We start from the raw sequence: 18,798 nt of genomic DNA on the forward strand, positions 1-18,798 counted from the left end.
CAAAAAGCATACACATTTAAGGATTCAAATGTAGCATAGTTTTCATATGATTATTCTTATTTCTCCTCACTCTGATAAATTGAGCCCCCAAATGTGATACTTACATCCCCTCAGGGTTCCTAATAGGCTCCTCCTGATTTGCTTCCAAACCTTGGTTATTAGTTGATATCAATTAGCCATCCAGAGTTAATTAGCTTCCAGAAAGAATATCTTGTGTGGTGTAGTATATTTGATGCTAAAAAGCTCCCCGCCTTCCAATGTCTGTGATACCTTCTCCCATTAGTACATAGAATCTAGGGAGAAGTGGACCCAAATTAATAGAGCACAAGTGGCATATAAATAATTTACAATTTCTTTAGGTCTTTTTGCTGGAATCTCCTTAGGTTTAGTTCTGCATTTGTACAGGTTTTTTTGGTTTATTTTGTTTGTTTGTTTTGTTTTTGTTTATTTGGTTTATTTTTGTTTTTGGAAAGAGTGTGGGGTGGGGGCAGCTAGGTGGTGCAGTGGATAGTGCACTGGCCCTGGAGTCAGTAGGACCTGAGTTCAAATTCAGTCTCAGGCACTTAATAATTACCTAGCTGTGTGGCCTTGGGTAAGTCACTTAACCCCATTGCCTGGTAACAAAAAACAAAAACAAAGAGTTGGGGTGGAGAGGATCAGGCTGATTGTAAGATCTTTTATCTCTGTCTAGTTTGTCCTTGGCTTTTAATGCTGTCACCACTATGTCACTGATGAGAAGGTAGGAAGTACAAAATCCTCCAGACCCTATGAAGTTCACAAGGTCCTTTGGTTAAGACAGGGGGAGGGCAGGTTGAAGTCAAAGAGCTTCCTCTGCTTCTAAGCAATTCCTTCTCAGGAACTTGAATGTTCTCTCCTCATTTACTATTTCCTTAAACTTTTGTGGATTGTCATCACATTTGATCAGGGTTGTTTAGATATGTTCTCCCTTGGACAAGGAATAAGGACTTCACATTATATCACTTAGCTTAATTGGGGTAATGTAATTAATTAAGTTGACCTCCACTATTAGACAAAGAATAAAAAAGAGGGGACAGAATTGTTTTAACATATGAAGCAATGAGAAAAGAAGAGCACACTTGGGACTTAGGAGGAAGTACCCCCTTCTCCAAACTCAGTTTCCTGACAAGCAGATATTAGAAGCCAATAAATGGTCAATACAGTTTGGAGTATGTGAAGGTGGAACTTTGTTTACTCTGATGTAGTAGATTGACCTGGCTCCCTACATCTAAGGTGGGCATATTTTCATTGGCTATTAATGTTAGTATTATGAATTGAAGTGGCATATAAGTGGAATTGTGATAATCCAGTCTTATGCAGCTGGCTAATAGGGTGGTTGTAGGTTTTTTGAGTTTTGGGTTACTGTTTCAGAAATTGCGTATCTATATATCTCTTTCTCTATCTCTATCTCTATATCTTCTATCTCTATCTCTATCTATCTCTATCTCTATCTCTATCTCTATCTCTATCTCTATCTCTATCTCTATCTCAATCTATCTATATCGTCTATCTATCTCCTTAATTTGCCCCAGCCATAAGACCTGGGCCCCTAGGTGCCGATATTCTCAATGATGTTGTCATAATGATTGAGCATTGCATGACATCATATTGTTGGGACTGAGATACTGCTTACATTATGGTGTTGTCCATGATAAAACTCTCAAAAGTAATGTTTGGATAGCCTGAAACCATTTCCTTACAGCACTGGAGGAAGAGGCCATTTTGCAGTTGCATGATGCTGACCAGTGCCCCATTTTCTGGGTCAGCTGTAAAGTATATTCACCAATGTGCAAAGACTTGACTTTGGTGATGATCTTCAAGCTCTCATTACACCTACTGTCCTTCTATATTCTCCCTAATGATAAGAATGTCTTTGTATTTGCGGTGGGTCACTATGCTTGGCACTCTTACAGTGGACAACATTAGAATAGAGGTCTAAACTAGCACAAAGAGTGTTATTACTGGATATATAGGATGGTGGCAGATTATAGTTGGTTTTGATGTTTTTACATGGTTGTATTTTATGGCCATGATGGCATTGCAGATATCTTCCTCATCAGCATTAGAGTTCACTTGAACCCATTCAAAAACACAGGTAAACAGTCATGCCTGAATACAGACTTGAGATGCAACATGAGCTCATATGCAGGGCCATTACCAGGAATCACAGTCACAGTGTGTTGGCCTCTATGACAGAGGTTTCAAAGGGTGACTAATGGCCCTTAGCTTTAAGATGACCTTCAAGGTGCTGTTAGCTGTCATCACCACTTTACCATAGTTGAAAATGAATCTTGATGCTCTGACTCTTCCAGGCACAAGCTGCTGTCTCATTGATGGCTTTGATGTATGTGGATAATGTCATAAGTAGCTTTGCTAGATTTGGTTCAGCTAGCTGGGGCAACAGGACTGGAGTTTGTATCCAGCCTCAGACATGTATTAGTTGTGTGCCCTTGGGCAAGTCATTTAATCCTTTGTCTTGATGTTTCACATCTAGGGCCATCTCCAGTTGTCCTGATTCATATCAGGACTGCACCCAGATGGTTTGGGAGGTGAAAGTGAAACTGGTATCTTAGCACAGCACCCCCTCACTCAAATCCAATTCACTAGTTTGTCATGGCATCACCTCCCTGATGTCATCGTCTTTTTTGAGAATGAAGACAAATATTATTCCTATTAAATTCAAGAATATATTCTTTCTTAATTTTTTTTAACCAGAAGATATTCTCTGTATCAGTCTATCATTTCTTCATTCTGATTGGTGAAGAGGGGAAGGGACACACACACACACACACACACACACACACACACACACAGGCTCCAAAGGAATCATGGAAATTAAGATTACCAGACACTGTTCAGACATTAATTCCTAATTTTTATAAAACAATTGAGACTTTCATACTATATACTTCCATGTTAAATGGCATTTTTCCTTTCTAGGTGTCTCTTTCCTCACCTGTTTCATATGTATTATAGTCCCTGTTTACTCCATAGGAGTGTTGTGAGAGCCACATCAATCAGTGAATTATACTCTTTTGAGTTCCAACTCAAGTATATTGAGAATTTGTTGAGTGATAGGTTGAAAGATTCATTACTGGTTCTTTGTCAACAGCAAAGGATGACCCAGAACATCCAGCAGGATACTTATGGGTCTTAAGTTCATGCCATTTAAGAATCATGGAACAAGGAACTTAGAAAATAGAACTCATAGAATGTTATGATGTCTGTATTTAGATATTTGAAGGACTGTTAAAATGGGAGACATGAGAAGCAATTGTTGCCTGTAAAGTTGCATTGAGGTAGATTTAGATTCCATTTGAGGAAATGCTTCCAAATAGAATTATACATTAATAGAATGTGCCAATCTTGGTAATTGATACTAAAGATTTTGCATTATACTTATTTTTTAATGTTTTAGAGAATAAGTTGCTTTTGATTGCAAAAGTTCCCTGCCTATTTGAAAGTTAATCAACATTTATTTCATTTGAGATATGAATTGAGAAAAGCAAATTTTTCAAATTTAGGTTTTTCAGCATCCATTGAAGTTTTTAATTCTTTATCTTTCTGTTTATATTTTTGTCTGCTTCTCATTTAAGGGCGTTTTACTTTGAATTCTAAACTGACTTCTACTAATTTAGGTAAATAGGAAGGAAGAAAAAAGTTCTGTACATAGTAACAAATATTGAATATGTTAAAAATTCAGTAAAGTAGAGGTGGAGCCAAGATGGCAGCATAAAAACAGGAATTTCTGAAAACTCATTCCCCCCAAAACTTTAAAAGCCATCAAATTATAACTCTAGCCAAAATTTAGAGGGGCAGAACCCACAGAAAGACTGAGTGATACAATTTCCCAGTCCAAGACAACTTAGAAGATCCACAGAAAAAGTCTGTTTCACTGGGAGTGGGAGTTGGAAAGAACTGCTGTGCAGCCCCAGTGCAGTGCAACACTGGCTGGAGTAAACCAGCTCCAGCCTTCCAGGAACAACCCCATGTGGTACCTGGGTACCTGGGGGCACCTGGATCTGTGGCAGAGGGGGCAGTTTCCAGACCTCTTGGCCCAGGGATCACCAGGAACAACCTGAAGGAATGATGAAAGAACTCTGCTGCGTCAGAGTGAGTGTAGAGTGGAGCATTGGCCTCAGAGTAGCCCTGCTCTATCCATTGCTTCATCTGGCTGAACCAAATCTAGAAAACCCACCTGTGATATTATCCACCTACATTAAAACCATCAATGATACAGTAGCTTGTTCCTGGAAGAGTCAGAGCACCAAGATTCATTTTCAACTTAAAGTGGGAATTGGGGAGGCCACCCAGCACTTCCAGAACTCCTAGCCCCCAGATGGTAAGGGAGTTGTGGGAGACTACAGAGGTTTCTCTGCTCTTCCTGGGGCAGGACTCAGCTGTTTGCCTACCCTCAGATCTTGGATGCAGTCTGGGCACACTACCATAGCCAAGCAAGGACCATCTTTTTTTTTTAAGTTTTTTGCAAGGCAAATGGTATTAAGTGGCTTGCCCAAGGCCACAAAGCTAGGTAATTATTAAGTGTCTGAGGCTGGATTTGAACTCAGGTACTCCAGACTCCAGGGCTGGTGCTCTATCCACTGCGCCACCTAGCCACCCCAAGCAAGTACCCTCTTCACAGCTCCAGGGCAGAGGGGAGGGCCAGGCATCATCAACATGCACAGGCAAGAGAGCAGTCAGAGCAGATCTTGGAGGAATTAAGTTCCCTGTGGAGTGTCCTCCAAAATCCCCAAAGCTTTGGAAGTGCAGTAAATCAGTCACAGGCTGAGGTAATGAGTAAACAACAGAAAAAGAAGAATCTGACCATAGAAAATTACTTTGGTCCCATGGAGGTTCAAAATACATACTCAGAATATATCAGAGTCAAAGCTTCTGTATCTAAAAACCTCCAAGAGAAATAGAAAATGGACTCAGGCTATGGATAAGCTCAAAAAAAGGCTGAAAAGCAATTAAGGAAAAGTTAGGAGAAAAAAATGAGAGTGATGCACATAAATTATGAAAACCAAACCAGCAGCTTGGTGAAAGAAATACAAAAAATACTGAAGAAAATAAAATGTTTAAAACCAGTTTAGGCCAAATGGAAAAAGCAAAACCAAAGGCAAATGAGAAGAAGAATTTCTTATAAAGTAGAATTGGCCAGCTGGAAAAGGAGATTAAAAATAGCTCTCTGAAGAAAATAACTCCTTCAAATGTAGAATGGAACTAAAGGAAACAGATGACTTTGCAAGAAATCAAGAAGAAATAAAATTGTACCCCCCAAAAAATAAAAATTAGAAGAAAATGTGAAATATCTCATTGGAAAAACAACTGACCTCAAAAAAAAAAACAGATCCAGAAGAGATAATTTAAAAATTACTAGGCTACCTGAAAATCATGATCAAGAAAAAAAAAGCCTAGATTTCATTTTTCAAGAGATCCTAGAAGCAGAGGGTAAAATAGAAATTGAGGCAATTCAATCACCTCCTGAAAGACATACCAAAAGAAAAACTCCCAGGAATATTATAACCAAATTCCAAAACTCCCAGATCAAAGAGAAAATATTAAAAACTGCCAGAAACGAACAATTCAGCTACTCTGGCTCTATAGTCAGATTTACACGGGATTTGACAGCATCTACATTAAGGGCTCATAGGACTTGGAATATAATATTCTAGAAGGCAAAAGATCTTGGTTTACAAGTAAGAATCAACTACCCAGGAAAACTGAGCATCCTCTTTCAGGGAAAAGATGGCCTTTCAATGAAATAGGGGATTTTTCAAACATTCCTATTGAAACAACCAGAGCTGATCAGAAAGTTTGATCTCCAAGTACAGGATTCAGGTAAAGCAGAAAGTGAGTGAATGAGGACTAATTAAGAGGAACTTAATGATGTTGAACTATTTGTTTTCCTGCATGGAAAGAAGATACTGATAACTCATATGAACTTTCTCATTCATAAGAGCAGTTAGAAGGAGCATATATAGACAAGGCACAGGAAGGAGTAGAATATAATGGTATAATATATTACAAAGATGGAATCAGTGAGTGATGAAGGAAAATGCTGGGAGGAAGAGAAAGGAGAGGAAGAAGGGGCTAAGATATTTCACATAAGAGTCAAGAAAAAAGCTTTTTCAATGGAATGGAAAGGGGGAAGTTGAGGGAGAATGAGTGAGTCTTCTTTCTCATCAGAAATGACTCAGGGAGAAAATAACATACACACTTAATAGGGTATAGAAATCTATCTTACCCTAGAGAAAAATGAAAAGAAAGAGATGGAATAATGGGGAATGGGGTGAGGGAAGGAGGGAGTATGTGATAGAAGAGAGGGAAGATTGTGGGAGAGGGTACTCAGATACTACTTCTGAGCAGGGACAGGATGAACAGAGAGAGAGAAAGAATGGAATAAATGAGAGTGGGGAGGAATAGAGTGGAGGGAAACATAGCTAGTAACAGCAAATGGGGGAAAATATTGAAGCAACTTCTTTGGTGGCTATGATGGGGAAGGCACCTCATCCCAGATTCAGAGCCATTGGAATCTGAACCAAGACTGAAATACACTTTTCTTTCTCTCTCACTACTCTTGAGGTTTCCTCTCACTTTTTTTGAGGGGGGAGTGGGGTTTATGTTCACTCTCACAACAAATTATTGTAATAATATAAAATAAATAAACCAGAATAATAGTACTCAAAAAAGTTATATTCAATACTTTCTGATTATATTCCTTAGCATCACTTTATGCCTTTGCAATCCCCCCCCCAAAAAAAAACAACTTACATTAGAATAGAGAGACAAGAGAAAAGAAAAAGGTAAAAATAATTTTTTTTTCTTTAAAATTCAGGAAAGCTCTGAATTCAAATGAGAAACATGAGGAAATTGGAGGACATCATTGAGATTTTTACTTAAATTTTCCAATTTAATTTATAAAATTCCCACAAAAATTCCCATCTGTCATATTTGGTAAGTTCACTATGTGATGGGGTTTTATTTTGTTGTTACCACTCATGTTTTTTTCTTAAAGCATTTATTTATAGGGTGGCTAGGTGGTACAGTGGATAGAGCACTGGCCCTCGAGTCAGGAGTACTTGAGTTCAAATGCAGCCTCAGACACTTAATAATTGCCTAGCTTTGTGGCCTTGGGCAAGCCACTTAACCTCATTGCCTTGAAAAATCTATTAAAAAAAGTTTATTTATTTTGAGTTCTACAATTTCCCCCCTAATCTTGCTTCCCTCCCCCCACTCCCCACAGAAGGCAGTCTGTTAGTCTTTAAATTGTTTCCATGGTATACACTGATCTAAGTTGAATGTGATGAAAGAGAAATCATATCCTTAAGGAAGTAACATAAAGTATAAGAGATAGCAAGATCAGGCAATAAGATATCAGTTTTTTTTTCTAAATTAAAGGTCCTTGGTCTTTGTTCAAACTCCACAGTTCTTTCTCTGGATACTGATGGTATTCTCCATTGCAGATAGCCCCAAATTGTCCCTGGTTGCTTCACTGATGGAATGAGCAAGTTCATCAAGGTTGATCAGCACCCCTATGTAGCCATCAGGGAGTACTATGTTTCTCTGGTTCTGCTCATCTCACATCAGTTTGTGAAAATTCTTCCATGCTTCCTTAATTTCCCATCTTTCCTGGTTTCTAATAGAACAATAATGTTCTATGACATACATATACCATAGTTTGTTAAGCCATTCCCACTAGTAGAGTTTTGCAGTCTATGTCTTCCTGTAGCTCTTTCAACTTCTCCTCTAAGATTTTGGATGCTACACCATTGGGTGTATACATATTTATTATTTTTTTTAAGGTTTTTGCAAGGCAAATGGAGTTGAGTGGCTTGCCTAAGGCCACACAGCTAGGTAATTATTAAATGTCTGAGACTGGATTTGAACCCAGGTACTCCTGACTCCAGGGCCAATGCTTTATCCACTATGCCACCTAGCCACCCATATTTATTATTGAAATTATTTTATTGTCTATGGTATCTTTAGGGCAATATAGAGTCCTTCCTTATCTCTTTTAACACTATTTTTGCAGCTGCTTTGTCTGAGATAAAAATTGCAACCCCTGCTTTTTTCAGTTCAGCTCCAACCTTTTACTTTTACTTTAAATGTATATCTCTGCTTCAAATCAGTTTCTTTTAAGCAGCATATTGCAGGATTCTGCTTTTTAATCCACCTGGCTATTTCCTTACATTTCATGCCATTCACATTCAAAGTTATAGTTAACAACTCTTTATTGCCCTCCTTTATTGCCTTCCCTGTTTGCATTTTTCCCTTTTTTTCCCTTCATCCATAATCCCAATATTTTATTTCTGAATACTGCCACCTTCACTGTGCTTGCCCTCCTATATCAGCCCCCTTCCCCTTTCTTTCCCCTTTTCACTATCATCTTTCTCTTCCTTCTGTTAGTTCCCCCTTTTTATCCCCTTCCTGTACCCCCCCCCCCTTTTTAGGCTTTTTTGGAAGGCAATGGGGTTAAGTGGCTTGCCCAAGGCCACACAGCTAGGTAATTATTAAGTGTCTGAGGCCAGATTTGAACTCAGGTACTCCTGACTCCAGGACTGGTGCTCTATCCACTGCGCCACCTAGCCTCTCCCTCCCTTTTCTCCTTTTAATTCTTGAAAGGTAAGATAAGTTTCTTAACTTAACTGAATGTGTGTAAGTTAACTTTAAGCCAAGTCTGATGAGATGATGATTCAAGTGGTTCCCACCTACTCCCTTCTTCACTTCTATTACAGTAGATCTTTTGTAGCTATTGATATAATGAGATTTACCCTATTCAGTCTCCTCCATCCTCCCATCTCCTTACTGTCCCCCTAAGGAGGTATTGTTTTTAAATCATTCTATCTGAGTGACAGAAAAGCTATGAGTATCCATCACTTCTGGCTAAGTGTATTCTCTCTAATACAGTTACAATTCTTGAGAGTTATTAGAGTCTTTTTTTTAAAGTAAGGATTTAGATTGTTTCATCTTATTGGATAGCAGTTTTTTTGTTTACCTTTTTTCTTTTTTTTTACCTTTTTATGTGTCTCTTGAGCCTCCTATTTGATATCCAAATTTTCTATTTAGCTTTGGTCTTTTTGTTAGGAAATGTTGGAAGCCTCCCAGTTCATTAAATGTCCATCTTTTCCCCTGGAAGAGAAGGCTTAGCTTTGCTGGATAGGGGATTCTTGGCTGCATTCCAAGCTCCCTTGCTCTTTGGAATATTTCATTCCAGGCCCTTCGATCCCTTAATGTTGATGCAGCCATGTCCTGCATAATCCTTACTGTGATTCCTTGGTATTTAAATTGTTTCTTTCTGGCTGCTTACAGGATTTTCTCTTTTATCTGATAGTTCTGGAATTTGACCACAACATTTTTGGTGTTTTCCTTTTAGGATCTCTTTACAGAGGGGATCAATGTATTCTTTCAATGACCATTTTGCCCTCTGGTTCCACGATTATAGGGGAGTTTTCCATCACTAAATCCTGTAATATTAAGTCTAGGCCTTTTTTTCTTCTTCAGTGTTTTCAGGAAGTCCTATAATTCTCAGGTTGTCCTTTTACAATTGGTTCTCAAGGTCAGTGGTTTTGCTGATGAGATATTTTACATTTTGTGTATTTTTTCAATCATTTGGTTTTGTTTAACAGAATCTTGTTGGGGGTGGCTAGGTGGCATAGTGGATAAAGCACTGGCCCTGGAGTCAGGAGTACCTGGGTTCAAATCCAGCCTCAGACACTTAATAATTACCTAGCTGTGTGGCCTTGGGCAAGCCACTTAACCCCATTTGCCTTACAAAACCCTAAAAGAAAAAAAAACAGAATCTTGTTGCCTCATGATGTCATTCATTTCCACAGATTCATTCTTTTTTCTAGAGAAGAATTTTCTTTATTTACCTTTTGCAACTCCTTTTCCAATTGGTCAGTTCTATTTTTGAAGGAATTTTCCATTTGCCCAATTGATGATTTGAGAGAATTATTTTCTTTTTGCATTTACCCAATTGAGGATTTGAAAGAATTATTTTCTTTTTATATTTGTCCAATTGTATTTTCCAGTGTTTTCTTTTCTTGTTGCAATGTGTTAATTTTCTCTTAAGTTTCTTTTCCCAAATTTTCCAATTGATTTTTAAACTTCTTCCTGATTTATTCAAGGAAGTCTTTCTGGGCTGGAGACCTATTCATATTCTCAGAAGTGCTAGATCTCTCTGGGTTAGAATCAGGTCTTTCTAAGTATTTCTTCATGGGTCCCCCTTTTGCTGGTTTTTCTTCATTTTTCTAGGATCTTGTGTTGGGGGAGGATCTGGCTCTCAGAGGTTTGCTTTTGAAGATCCTAGAAGCTTTGTTCAGTTGGCTTAGTAATTCCTTGGGCTGGCCAGTAGGGGGTGCTGGTTGCTTTCTCTGGAGGGAACGAGGAGGGGGCAGTAGGATTTGATTTGACCTTGAACAATGGGCTGGAAGCCAATCTTCCTTTCAGCTGAGTGGGCTCCTTAGTCCACACCTGTGCTTGCGGAGATGGGGGGAGGGGGCCAGCCCCCCCCCCCAAGGTTTATTCCTGGAAGAATACTCCAAAAGTATGGACTTCAGGATTTCCAGGCTGCAGACCTCCCCTCCCCTTGGCCAAAGACTCTATGACTAAAGTTGGTTCTTGAACTGCCTCTCACCAAGGTATCTGAGGCTAAAGCACTCAGTCCTTTGGCTTTCCCCCATGGCTGTGCTGATCCTCTGGTCTCCTCTCCCAGTTCACCCACGGTCCCCTGAAACTAACCCTTTTGGTAGGTGTTCTTCTCCTAGTTTCTTTTTCTGGATTTTGTTGATCGACTTCCTGTTAAGAGGTCTCTTTCATGTTATTTTTGAGGAGATACAGGGAACACGTAATGCAGTGCCTGTCTTCTCTCCATCATCTTGGCTGGAAACCACTCATGTTTTATAAAATGCTTGGAATATATTCATTATCTTCCTGATATTTTGACCAGTTGTACTTCCTCCTGCTGACCAAAATCAGTTGAGGAATCAAAAATATTAATGAGAAATAATTGCTATTCTTTGTAACCCTTTTCTTCTTCCCTTTTCTTTTATTATTTTTTTAGACTTCATGCCATGAAATGAAAGATGAAAATCAAGCTACATCCCAGTCAGGTATGATCCTTGATATTTATTATTTCAAATTAGTTAAAAGTTGCTCTTAAATTCTTGAGCTTACCAAATGAATAGTTAACACATGTGGAGTATTATCTTTTCACGTGTTCCCTCCTTGAGGATGAAAAAAAAAAGCATAACCTTCGAAATACTTTATATGTATGTATTTGCTTGAGTACACATTCAGATTCCCAAGACTTATTGCAATTTTTAAGCTTTGGTAGCTAGAGTAAGAGAGCAGAGAATTCTGGAAACTGATTTACTCTTATATTACTAATAAGTGTTTAGAAGAGTTGACCATTTGAGGAGTCACATGTAATGTGTTATACCTAGTATTTTTTGCCATTGAGATTTCCTTAAGCCTTGTTGCCCTGAATCACTGTTCTAGAACCAAGTCAGCCCTGGCTAGAGCTTATATGAAAAGCCAATGGAATTATTAGTTCATGAATAAACATTTATTATTCTTAAGTACTAGGCACACTACTCTGCTAAGCACTGTACTATAAAGGCAAAAGACAATCAATCACTATCTTCCAATTTCTTGGGAGAGACAGAATACAAATAACTATGTATATATAGAAATAGCAAAATATGTACAGGATATATTCAACAAAGAAGATGTACTGGAATTAAGAGAAAAAAAGCCAAGGAATCCAGGAAGTGGAGATGATGAGGGAAAGTCTTGGGTTTGTTAAAATACCCCCAGTCTGCAGGCAGAATGCTTTATTCTAGGACAAGCAAGGATGTCACTGTTGTGGGATCAAAGAGTACATTGGAGGCGAGATATAAGATGAATACTTAAAAAAATAGAAAAGAAAACAAAAGAAAAAGAAGATGGAAACCAGAAAGGTGTGTGTTTTGGGGTTTGGTTATGAAGAGATTTGAACCACAAATAAAAGACTATATTTGACCCTGGGGGCAATAAGGAGCTACTGGAGTTTACTGAGTTGGGGTGACATATTCAAACTTACATTTTATGAAAATAACTTTGGTGGACTGGCCAATATGACCAGAAAGGATAATGATCATTGTTGGAAGTGTTGTGGGAAATCTGGGACAATATTACACTGTTGGTGGAGCTGTGAACTCATCCAGCCTTTCTGGAGAGAAATTTGGAACTACGCCCAAAGGGCTCAAAAGTGAGAATACCCTTGCGGTGGCTAGGTGGCCTAGTAGATAAAACACTGGCCCTGGAGTCAGGAATACCTGGGTTCAAATCTGGTCTCAGACACTTAATAATTACCTAGCTGTGTGGCCTTTGGCAAGCCATTTAACCCCGTTTGCCTTACAAAAAACCTGAAAAAAAGAGCATACCCTTTGATCCAACAATACCACCACTGGGTCTATACTCTGAAGAGATGTTGAAAAAGGGTAAAAACATCGCTTGTACAAAAATATTCATAGCAGCCCTGTTTGTGGTGGCAAAGAATTGGAAATCAAGTAAATGTCCTTTGATTGGGGAATGGCTTAGCAAACTGTGGTATATGTATGTCATGGAACATTATTGTTCTATTAGAAACCAGGAGGGATGGGAATTCAGGGAAACCTGGGGGGATTTGCATGAACTGATGCTGAGTGAGATGAGCAGAACCAGAAAAACTCTGCACACTCTAACAGCACCATGGGGGTGATGTTCAACCTTGATGGACTTGCTTGTTCCATCAGTGCAACAATAAGGGACAATTTTGGGATGTCTGCAATGGAAAATGCCATCTATATCCAGATAAAGAACTGTGGAGTTTGAACAGAGTTCAAGGACTATTCCCTTTAATTTAGGGAAAAAAAAGATCTTATTGTCTGATCTCGTTATGTCGTATACTTTGTGTTTCTTCCTTAGGAATATGATTTCTCTCTCATTACACTCAATTTGGATCAATGTACAACATGGAAACAAAGTAAAGAATGACAGATTGCTTTCTGTGATGGGGTGGGGGGAGGGAAGTAAGATTGGGGGAAAAATTGCAAAACTCAAATAATATCTTTAATTCAAAAAAAAAAAAGGAAAATAACTTTGGTGGCTGAGTAGAGGATCACCAGGAATGGCAGACTTGTGGTAGGAAGTGTACCAGAGTAGTGGCAAAATGAAAGGAAAGAAGTTGGTGTATCTGAGAGTTTTTATGAAGATGAAATCAGTAGACCTTAGCAACAGGTTGAATATGAGGGGTAAGAAAGTAAGAATTTGAAAATGATCTAGGTTCTGAATCTGGAAAACTTGGAGGATAGTGGTATTCTTGACAGTAATAGGGAAGTTAAGAAGGGGAGAGAGTTTAGAGGCAAAAATGATAAATTCATTTGAGTTTAATGTGTTTGCAGGACATCTAGGCTGAGATGTCTAATAGACAGTTGTAGATATGAGATTGGGGATCAACAGGAGGGGTAGGGCATTTAAATATATTGGAGAATCATTAGAACAGGGGCTGATTAGATCACCAAGTGAAAGGGAGAAGAGGGCCCCAGAGAGAACAGTTAGTAGGCATAACCTGGATGAAGATCCTGAAAAGAGGACTGAGAAGAAGAATCAGATAGGAGGAGAACCAGGAGAGAACTGAGTCACAAAAATCAAGAAGAGGATGATTGACAGTCAAGAGGCTGCAGAGGAATCAAAAAGGATGAAGGAATGAGAAAAGACCACTAGATTTAGCAATTAAGATATTTTTAGAGTGGGTAGCTAGGTGGCACTGTGGGTATAGCACTGGCTCTAGTCAGGAGGACCTGAGTTCAAATTCTGCCTCAGACTTTTGATACTTACTAACTGTGACCTTGGGCAAATTACTTAGCACCTAGGCCTTACAAAAGAAACGAATAAAAAAAGAGATGTTATTAGTAACTTTGGAGAGAGTAATATTGGTTACATAGTGAAGTTGAAAGGCACATTATAGAGCATTAAGAGAGAGTAAGAGGTGCGGCTAGGTGGCGCAGTGGATAGAGCACCTGCCCTGGAGTCAGGAGTACCTGAGTTCAAATCCAGCCTCAGACACTTAATTACCTAGCTGTGTGGCCTTGGGCAAGCCACTTAACCCCATTTGCCTTGCAAAAACCTAAAAAAAAAAAAAGAGAGAGAGAGAGAGAGTAAGAGGGGAGAAACTAGAGTCACATATTTTAGATAGCCTTCTCAAGTTTAGCTACAAAATGGAAGAGAGCTATGGGAGGGATAAATCAACTGAAGGCTTTTTGAGAATGAGGGAGAGATAAATATGTTTATATTAGTAGGGAAGTAGCAAGTGGCAAGAGAGACTGAAGATAAGTAAGAGTGACAATGATAGAGAAGTGTTATATAAAGGGATAAAATGGAATTACTTGTAATGGGACTTGATCTTCACAAGAAGCAAGTCCACCTCATTATGTGAGATATATGAAGGAGGAAATTTAGTGGAAGGCAGCAGTATGATATGAAATGATGAGAGGAGAAAAGGGTGCTCTTGGCAAATGACCTCAATTTTTTTTGAGGGGGAGGGGTGGAAATATGAGACAAGCTTTTCAGTTGAGATGATGAAAAGAGTCATGGTAAGGTTGAGGAGGGATGAAAAATTTGGAAAATCTAGTATGATTTGTGAGAGGTAAGAAATAGATAGGATTTCAGTATAACCCCTAGGTTTTATGTTTGAGAGACTGGAAGGATGGTATTGCCAAAATTGGAAGATGAGGATTTGGGGTCAAAGATAATGAGTTCTGTTATTGAGTTTGAACTTTCTTTGGGACATTATCTAAGATGCAGCTGAAGATGACAAACAGTTCAGGAGACAAATTAGGGATGATATATATAAAATCTAGGAATCATCCACATAAACATGATAATTGAATATCATATTTGAATTGCTGAGTACTGATGTGGTTACCAGTCAAGGTATTATAAAGGGATAAGAGAATAGGTCCTAGTACAGAATTTTGGCCTTAGTAGTCATTATCTGGAAGATCTAGTAAAAGAGACTGAAAAAGAGTAGCCAGACAGGTAAGAGAAAAACCAGAAAAGATCTGTGGCATTATAACCTAGAAGAAAATCAACATGTAAAAGGATACAGAAAGATCAAGAAGGATAAGGATTGTTAAAAAAAAACACCAAACCATTAAATTTGTCATTAGTAACTTTGGAGAGAACAGTTTCAATCGAGTAATGAGGTCAGAAGCCAGACTACAGAGGGTTTAGGAAATAGGGAGAGCAGATGAATAGGAGACAATGCATGTAGATAACTTTATCTGACAAGACAGAGAGGTATAGGATAATATCTAGGAAGTATGGCTGGTTTGTTAGGATTTTTTTTTTCCCCTTGAGGAAGCTATTACTTATTCTTTAACAAGTTAAAACCTCATACTGTAGTCTCTCCAGAAGTAGAGCCTATCCTTGGAGCTCCAGTGACTTTATTTCTTTTGTTCTTTCTTTATTTGTTTGCTTATTTATTATTTTCATTATGTAACTATTTTATTTTTTCTCCAATTATATACAATGGTAGTTTCTAACAGTCATTTTTTTTGCAAGGTTTTGAGTTTTACAATTTTTTTTCTCCCTCCCTCCTTCCCTTCCCTTCCCTTCCCCCTCCCCAACAGAAGGCAATATGGTATAGTCTTTACAGTTGCATCTATGATATGCATAGATCAAAACTGAATATGTTTTGAGAGAAGAAATAGATCCAAAAGTAAGAAAGAAAACATTAGTGAAAACAATATTACATAACATATAAGATAACTTTTAAAAATTGAATAAGCTTTGGTCTTTGTTTAAACTCCACAGTTCCTCCTCTGGATACAAATAGTATTCTCCATCACAGATTCCCTAAAATTTTCCCTGATTATTACACTGATGGGGTGAGGAAGTCCATCAAGGTTGATCCTCACCCCATATTGTTGTTAGTGTGCACAATGTTCTTTTGGTTCTTCTCAGCACACACAGCATCAATTCAGGCAAGTGCTCCAGTAACTTTCACAAAGAAGATGTTTAATAAATGTTTACTGTCCTGAACCAAACATGAGGTTGTTATAGCTCTTTAATCAGCCAAGCTCATATCAGTAGGGGTGTTGTCTACCAGAATTCTAACCAAAAGTAAACTTATAGTGGTATTGCCTAGACCCAGATCAGGATTGGTAGTCAGCAAAGTTCATACCAGTAGGGCAGCAATAAAAACATGGACTAGACAAGATAACTTGGGAAATGCTCAAAGTTTTCTGCTCCCTATTAAGCATAGATCACTAGGGCTCAGCAAATTTCTTTCTGACTCTCTTTGTAAAAGGCAGAAAAGAATGATGTAAAGGGAAAAAGGTATAGGAGAATAGGATGAAGGGAAATACATCATTTATGAAAATAAATATTAACGAGATGAATTCACCCATAAATAGAAAAGGATAGCAAAATAGCTTAAAAAATCTAATCCAACAATTTTATTTTAAAGATGTAATCTGAAATATAAGCATTCAAAATGAATTAAAATTAGGAGCTGTAGCAAGTTATTATGCTTTGACTGAATTCAGTAGGTAGGATAACAGTCATAATAGTAGAACTGTTCTTTTTTTAAAGATGTTTTTCTTAAAGCATCCTTTTTGGAAAAGGTTCAGAAAAAAGAAATTAGTAAAAGCTGTTGAATAGGACTAATTGAAGAGGAGGAGGGGAAAGAGGAAAACTATTTTACCAACTGAGAGGAAGGAAAGGGAGGAAGAATTATATAACTAGATAAATGCAGGAGAGAAAAAGGGACTAATAAGTAGAACCCCAAAAGAAAAGGTTTACAACTGAAAAGAGGGGATCAAGAGAAGAGAGTGTGGGGGAAAAGGTCACCTTTAAAAATTAGTAAAGTAGCTGAAGGAACATATTTACTGGAGAGTAGAAAAAAAACATGACTTGAAAAAAAATCCAATATTAGAGATAGTGGAAGAAAATATAAACCTAACTCTCAAACTTTAAATGTGAACAGATTAAACATTCTTACTGTATATACAATGTATTGTATTAGGAACTGAGAATTTTAAAAACTGAGGTACGTTTCTGCTGTCACGAAACGTACATGCTATTGGAGGAGGCCTGTACACATATACAAAATAAATACAAGATAAAATTTTGTAAGGAGGACACTAGCAGCTGGAAAGATCCAGAGAGACTTCATGTGGAATGGGCACATCTAATTCTCAAAGGAAATTATGGATTTTAAATGACTGAAAATGGAGAAGGAGGTATATTGCAGGTATAGGAAATAGGGTTGAATGTGAGGATCATCAAGAAATTCAGACATGGGAAGGGGAACAATGTATAAGATTGAAAAGGAAGATTAGAGCTGATTGTGAAGAGTTTTAAATGTAAAATGTAATTCTGTATTTGATCTCAAAGGCAACTTTACCTAGTTCGTAGAAATCACTGTGCTGTCACAATGCTTCTTTCCACTGATTTGTGTATTTTGTTACTTTGTGACCTCATTAACTCTCTTGGGTTTAATTATTATCTCTGAGCAGCTGATTTCCACAATGATATATACAGCCTCCACTTCTCTTCTGAGTTCCAGAACCCCATCAACAAGTACCTATTGAACATTTCTAACTTAATATTCCATGGATATCTCAAATTCAACATGCTTAAAACAGAAATACTTTTTTTTGCCTCTTACCCAAACCAAACCCATTTCTGAACTTTGCTATTTCCTTTAAAGAAAATAAATTTCCCAGATATGCAACCTTCGGTTTTCATTTTCCTTTACCCTACATAATCAACTAATTGCAAAATTTGGAAGGCAACGTGATGTAGTCATAGAGTCAGAAGCTGTTCCAATCCCACCTCCAATACCTATTGTCTCTATAACCCTGGGCAAATAATTTAACCTCAGTTTCCTCATCTATAAAATGAGGAGGCCTTGTACCATATGGTTTCCAAGATCTCTTCCATCTCTACAATTGTAATTCTTACTGTTTCATCTTCCACAATATCTACCACATTCACTTCCTTTTCATTCTCATAGTTCAGGCCCTCATCATCCCTCACCTGGACTATTGCAATGCCCTCCTAATTAGTCTTCCTGTCTCAAGTCTCTCCTCACTCTAATACTTCCTCTTCTTGACTGCCAAAGTGATTTGCCTTAAGCACAAGTCTGACTATATTCCTGCTTATATCCAATGAACTCTACTAACTTCATATTGTTCTGAACTTCTCTGTTTCCTTTGCAACCTAGTCCTTAACTACTTTTCTTGTTATTGTATCTATTATTCCTCTTTCTGTAATATATAGACTCATCAAACTGGATTTCTTGTTTTTTCTTATATGGAACATTACATCTTTCAACTCTGACTTTATATAGGTTATGCCCAATGCCTTGAGTAACCTTCCTTCTCACTTCTGCTTGTAGAATTACTCATTTCTCCTGGATTCAACTTATGTACCTTTTTCTATATGACACTTTCCTCTTTCTTAGCTGCTCGTAGCTTCTCTTTCTAAATTACCTTTGTTTTCTATTTATCCCGTATATACTCATATATACAGTCGAAGGTGTTAACAAGGCAAACTTGACTGCCATTGAGCTGGGGAAAGAGAAAACTACTTTAACTCTGTAGAGGTGACTTTCAGTTTTCTTTTCCTTGGGGAAAGGCAAAGAGAGCTCTTCCATTCAAACTCTGCCCACTACGAATGACAGCTGTCAATTTGAAATTGAACATGAATATATTTGTGCATCACTTCCTCACCACCTGCCACACTCTA

General features: G+C 38.0%; 1 protein-coding gene and 1 pseudogene across 2 annotated transcripts in view; one reads left to right on the plus strand and one right to left on the minus strand.

The window, feature by feature from the left end:
- TIAM1 (TIAM Rac1 associated GEF 1) overlaps positions 1-18,798 on the plus strand; it is a 355,527-nt gene that overhangs the window by 91,208 nt on the left and 245,521 nt on the right. For both annotated transcript variants that reach the window (XM_074214024.1, XM_074214023.1), the window contains exon 3: positions 11,084-11,132. The gene's annotated coding sequence lies outside the window, so the exon portion shown is untranslated. The remainder of the gene's footprint in view (positions 1-11,083; positions 11,133-18,798) is intronic.
- Positions 1,537-2,349, minus strand: LOC141504991 (isocitrate dehydrogenase [NAD] subunit gamma, mitochondrial-like; annotated as a pseudogene).

The sequence above is a fragment of the Macrotis lagotis genome, chromosome 1, assembly GCF_037893015.1.
Source record: "Macrotis lagotis isolate mMagLag1 chromosome 1, bilby.v1.9.chrom.fasta, whole genome shotgun sequence".
Lineage (NCBI taxonomy): Eukaryota > Metazoa > Chordata > Mammalia > Peramelemorphia > Peramelidae > Macrotis > Macrotis lagotis.